This window comes from Gorilla gorilla, chromosome 13 (genome assembly GCF_029281585.2).
Source record: "Gorilla gorilla gorilla isolate KB3781 chromosome 13, NHGRI_mGorGor1-v2.1_pri, whole genome shotgun sequence".
Taxonomy (NCBI): domain Eukaryota; kingdom Metazoa; phylum Chordata; class Mammalia; order Primates; family Hominidae; genus Gorilla; species Gorilla gorilla.
Genome location: NC_073237.2, coordinates 69,680,319 through 69,686,349, shown reverse-complemented (window position 1 = coordinate 69,686,349; position 6,031 = coordinate 69,680,319).

The following is a 6,031-nucleotide window of genomic DNA, read 5'->3' as shown; positions in this document are numbered from 1 at the left end:
GTGATTAATGTTTATAATAAGTTGCCTTTGAGTAAAGGAGATTACTGTCGGCAACATGGGTTGGTTTTGTTCAATCAGCTGAATGTGTTGAGAACAAAAAGCTGAGATGTCTCAGAGAAGAAAAAAATTCTACCTCAAAACTGAAGCTTCAACTTCTGTCTGTTTCCAGCTCACCAAACTACCTATGGGTTTCAGGTTTAGAAACCCACACCATTTTTTGAGCTAATCCTTAAGGTAAATCTCATGTCTGTTTTATTGGTTCTATTTCTCTGGAGAGCATTGGCTAATAAACTCCCCTTGAGCATGGGAGAGACTTGTATCTTAATTCTGACTGATAGAACATGGGAAAGGTGATAACATGTCACTCCTGTGATTACACTGTATTTTATAAGATCCTGTCTTAGCAGACTAGAAACAAAGTCTTCCCTTGTGGGCTTATTGAATTTATGGTTATGTTGAAGAAGCCCACATAACAAGTAATTTCAGTGAAGTCTACTAATCATGGGCAATTCTTGGACCTGAGAGTGGTCCCCATACGGCAACCAGTAAAGACAGGGCCCTAAATTGCATCGTGCTACCTTCTACTAATAACCCAAATGAGGGAGGAAGTTCATTCTTCCTCAGTTGAGCCTTCAGGTGAGCATACATGTTGGCTCTCATTTTGACTGCAACCTTGTGAGACTCTGAGAAGATGACCAAGCTAAGCTGTGCCTCTACTCCTGACCCATGGAAATGAGGAGATAATGCTATAAGCTGCTAAGTTTGAGACAATTTGTTATGCAGCAATAAAAAAACACATGAATCTGTCTTCCAACACATAAGGGATATTTTTATGAATAGAATCTATTAGTGTTAATCAGTTTTGATACTTTTTTAACAAAGAAAACTCTTTTTATAATATATAATAATATTAACATAGGACTTTAACTTAGTTTTCAAATGCCATAAAAATATGTGTGTATGTTGTGCTATAAAAGAGGGTGATAAGAGAGACACAGAGATAGGAAGATGTAGCAAGAAAGATGCAGATGGAGGATGCAGAAAGAGGAAAGGATAATTAGTAAATGTGAAATTAATCATGTCAGACTATAGAAATGATTTTATATACTACAACTCAGACCAAAATGGCATTTAATTGACATAGATTCTGTAAAATATTCTGTTGAGAAATTATTATACTTTAGCAAATGAGCCAAAATATGTTGTCCAGAAAAGTAAAATTTTCAAAAATTAACAACAAAAAACATTTAAATGTGCTGGGTGCAGTGGCTCACGTCTGTAATCCCAGCACTTGAGGAGGCCAAGAAGGGTGGATTGCTTGAGCCCAGGAGTCTGAGACCAGTCTGGGCAACATGGTGAAATTCCATCTCTCCAAAAAAAATAAACAAAAAAAAAACCTCCAAAAATTATTACACTTTTGTAACCCCGGATACCAGGAAGGTTGAGGATCACCTGAGCTTGGGACGTCAAGGCTGCAGTGAGCTGTGATCTTGCCACTGTTATCTAGCCTGGGTGATGGAGTAAAACTCTGTCTCAAAAAAAAAAAAAAAAGGAAGGAAAGTATACACCTTAGCTTTTTGGAAAAGACTTATGTGTACTTTAAAAACATACATTGAATTTTGTTTTTTATTTAGAACTATATATACTTATAAGTAAGCAAAACAATCCAGTGTCAAATAGCCTTTTTAAAGAATCTTATTTTATTTTATTTTTATTTAAGACATTTTTCGTAGAGATAGGGTGATATAGTTTGGATATGTGTTCTCACTCAAATTTCATGTTGAACTGTAGTCTCCAGTATTGGAGGTTGGGCCTGGTGGGAAATGATCAAATCATGGGTGTGGATTTCTCATGAATAGTTTACCACCATCCTTTTGGTGCTGTTCTTGCGATAGTGGTAACTTATCATGAGGTCTGACTGTTTTAAAGTCTATGGCATCTTGCTATCTCTCTTTCTCCCCATGTGACATGCCTGCTCCCACTCTGCCTTCCACCATGATTGGAAGCTTCCTGAAACTTTCCCAGAAGCAGATGCCGCTACACTTCCTGTACAGCATGCAGAACTGTGAGCCAACTAAACCTCTTTTCTTTATAAATTATCTGATACCAGGTATTTCTTTCTAGGAGTGCAAGAATGGCCACTAGAACCTTCTCTGGAAAAATGGTGGATAGGAAATAGGACTAACTTGCTCTCCCACTGGGATGGACAGAGCAGCATATGGGGATTCACAACATGAACTTTTGCTCCAAGAACTACCACAGGATCATGCCAGAAAAGCCAAGAGAATCACAGACCTTTCAAAGGAAGCAGCTTGCCACTGCAGGCTCTGTGAGACCTCTGAAAAACTGTGAGTGTGCAAAGTGTGAGGGGGAATGTCCACCCCCGAGCACACATCCTCACTGGGGAACCTGAATATCCAGATCACAGGAGAAGTATTTGGCCTTGCCTGAAGCTGAGATAAATTTAGACAGCCAAGTGAAATACAGGGGTAGAGGAAGCACAGGAAGAGCCCTGTGGGCACTCTCAATCCCAAGGGAAGCCATTCCTGACTTTGTCTCACAGGGTTCCTTGGAGACGGCTTCCAGCCAGCGAAATTGAGGAAAGACCACAGGGAGAAGAAAACTTCCAGCTAAAGTTTGTAACAACTTCGACCAAACATAAAGTTTTCTAGACAGAATCCAGGGGAGGAAGTAAACAGGGAGTGCAGACACAAGCACAGAAACTGCAGCAGGCAGGGAGGCATGAAACCTGAAAGCCCTGCTTGCTTTCTCATAGGGGAGGCTTGTATCCTGGGGCAAGTTTTCAGTCCTCCTCACTGGCTGCCTGGAAATAAACTAGGTGCTGCTGTGGGGACACGATGGCAGTGAGACTAGCCTTTTGGGCTGCATGGTAGACGGGTAAGGCCTATAATTGGTGGCTTTCCCCCACTTCCCTGGTGACCTGCATGGAGCAGCAGAAGCAGCCATGAGTCCCTGGGAACATAACTCCCTTAGCATCAGAACCACACCCCCATCCCCCACAGCATCCACAGCAAGCCCCACCAAAGGAGAGTCTGAGCTCAAACATGCCTAACTCTGCCCCCATCTGATGGTCTTTCTCTACTCACCCTGGTAGCTGGAAATAAAGGACATAATCTCGTGGGAGCTCTATGGCACTGTCCACTGCCTGAGAAACCAGAATACTTATCCAGGTGATCTTAGGGCAAGCTTGTATCCTCTCTACATTACCACAGCTGATGCTCTCTTGAAAGCACCACCTCCTGGCTGGAGGCCAACCAACACAGAACTAGCTCACTAAGTAAACATAAAACCAAGGACCTCCACAGAGTCCACTTCACTCCCCTGCTACCTCAACTGCAGCAGGTACTGGTATCCATGGCTGAGAGACCTGAAGAAACATCACATTGCAGGACTCTGCAGGCACTCCCCAGTACCAACAAGAAGTCCTTTAGCCTGCCTGAGTGGCTAGACCCAGAAGAGAAATAACGATCACTGCAGTTCAGATTTTAGGAAACCCCATCCTTAGGGGAAGAGGGAGAGCATTACATCAAGGGAGCACCCCATGTGACAAAGGAATCTGAACAATAGCCCTTGAGCCCCAGATCTTCCCTCTGACATACTCTACCCAAATGAGAAGGAACCAGAAAAGCAATTATGGTAATATGACAAAGCAAGGTTCTGTAACACATAGAAAATATCACACTAGCTCACCAGCAATGGATTCAAACCAAGAAGAACTCCGTGAATTTTCAGAAAAAGAATTCAGAAAATCTATTAAACTCAAAAAGCACCAGAGAAAGGTGAATACCAACTTAAAGAAATAAAAAAATACAGGATATGGACAAAAAAACACTCCAGACAAATAGCATGAATATAAAACAATCACAACTTCTGGAAATGAAGGACACACATTGGAGAATTGCAAAATACACTGGAATGTCTCAGCAATAGAAACGAATAAGTAGGAGAAAGAACTTCAGAGCTGAAGACAAAGCTTTTGGATTAACTGAATCCAACAAAGACAAAATAAAAAGAACCCGATCTGAAAAAGACAAAGACACAAAGAAAAAATGAATAAAATCTCCAACAAGTTTGGGATTATGTTAAATGACCAAACCTAAGAATATTGGTGCTCCTGAGGAAAAAGAGAAAACTGAAAGTTTGGAAAACATCCTTGAGGGAATAATTGAGGAAAACTTCCTTGGCTTTGCTAGAGATGTAGACATCCAAATACAAAAAGCTCAAAGAACACCCAGGAAATTCATTGCAAAATGATTACCACCTAGGCACATAATCATGAGGTTATCTAAAGGCAAGATGAAGGAAAAAAATCATAAGAGCTGTGAGGCAAAAGCATCAAGTAACCTTTAAAAGAAAACCTATCATATTAACAGTAGATTTCTCAGAAGAAACTCTGCAAGCTGGAAGGGGTTGGGGTCCTATCTTTAGCCTCCTTAAAAAAAGAATTATCAGTCAAGAATTTTGTATCCAATCAAACTAAGCTTCATAATGAAAGAAAAATAGTCTTTTTCAAATAAACAAATGCTGAGAAAATTTGCTACTAGCAACACAGCACTACAAAAACTGCTAAAAGAAGCTCTAAATATTGAAACAGATCCTAAAAATACAACAAAATACAACCTCCTTAAGGCATAAATTTCACAGAACTTATAAAACAATAACACAATGAAAAAAAGAAACAAGGTATTCAGGCAACAACTAGCACAATGAATAGAATAGTACTTCAATTCTCAATACTAATGCTGAATGTAAATGACCTAAATGCTCCACCTAAAAAATACAGAATGGCAGAATGAATAGTGATTCACTAGCCAAATATCTTCTGCATTTATGAGACTCATCTAACACATAAGTACTCACATAGACTTAAAGTAAAGGGGTGGAAAAAGATATTCCATGCAAATGGACACCAAAAGAGAGCAGGAGTAGCCACTCTTACATCAAACAAAAGAGACTTTAAGGCAACAACAGTTAAAAAAAAAAGACAAAGACATTATATAATGAATAAAGAACTAGTCCAACAGCAAAACATCTAATCCTACACATACATGCACCTAACACTGGAGCCCCCAAATTTATAAAACAGCTACTACTACATCTAAGAAATGAGATAGCCAGCAACAAAATAATAGCAGGGAATTTGAATACTCCATTGACAGCACTAGACAGGTTATCAAGACAGAAAGTCAACAAAGAAACAATAGTTTTAAAGTATATACTAGAACAAATGGACTTAACAACTATTTACAGAACATTCTACCCAACAACTGCAGAATATACGTTTTATTTATCAGCACATGGAACATCATCCAAGATAGACCACATGGTAGGCCACAGAACAAGTCTCAAGAAGTTTAAGAAAATCAAAATTATATCAAGTACTCTCTCAGACCACAGTGGAATAAAATTGTAAATCACCTCCAAAAGGAACCATCAAACCCAGGCACATACATGGAAATTAAATAACCTGCTCTTAAATGATTGTTGGGTCAACAATGAAATCAAGGTGGAAATTTAAAAATTCTTTGAACTGGATGATAATAGTGACACAACCTATCAAATTCTCTGCGATACAGCAAAAGCAGTGCTAAGAGAAAAGTTTATAGCATTGACTGCCTACATCAAAAAGTCTGAAAAAGTGCAAATAGACAATCAAGGTCACACCTCAAGAAACCAGAGAAACAAGAAAAAATCAAACCTAAACCCAACAGAAGAAAATGAGTAACAAAGATCAGAGAAGAACTAAATGGAATTGAAGCAAACAAAAAAATATAGAAGATAAATGAAACAAAAAGCTGGTTCTTTGAAAAGATAAACAAAATTGATAGATCATTAGCAAGATTAACCAAGGAAAAAAGATCCAAACAACCTCAATCAGAAATGAAATGGGAGTTATGACAACTGATACCACAGAAATACAGAGGACCATTCAAGGCTACTATGAACATCTTTACACGCCCAAGCTAGAAAACCTAGAGGAGATGGCTAAATTCCTGGAACTATACAACCC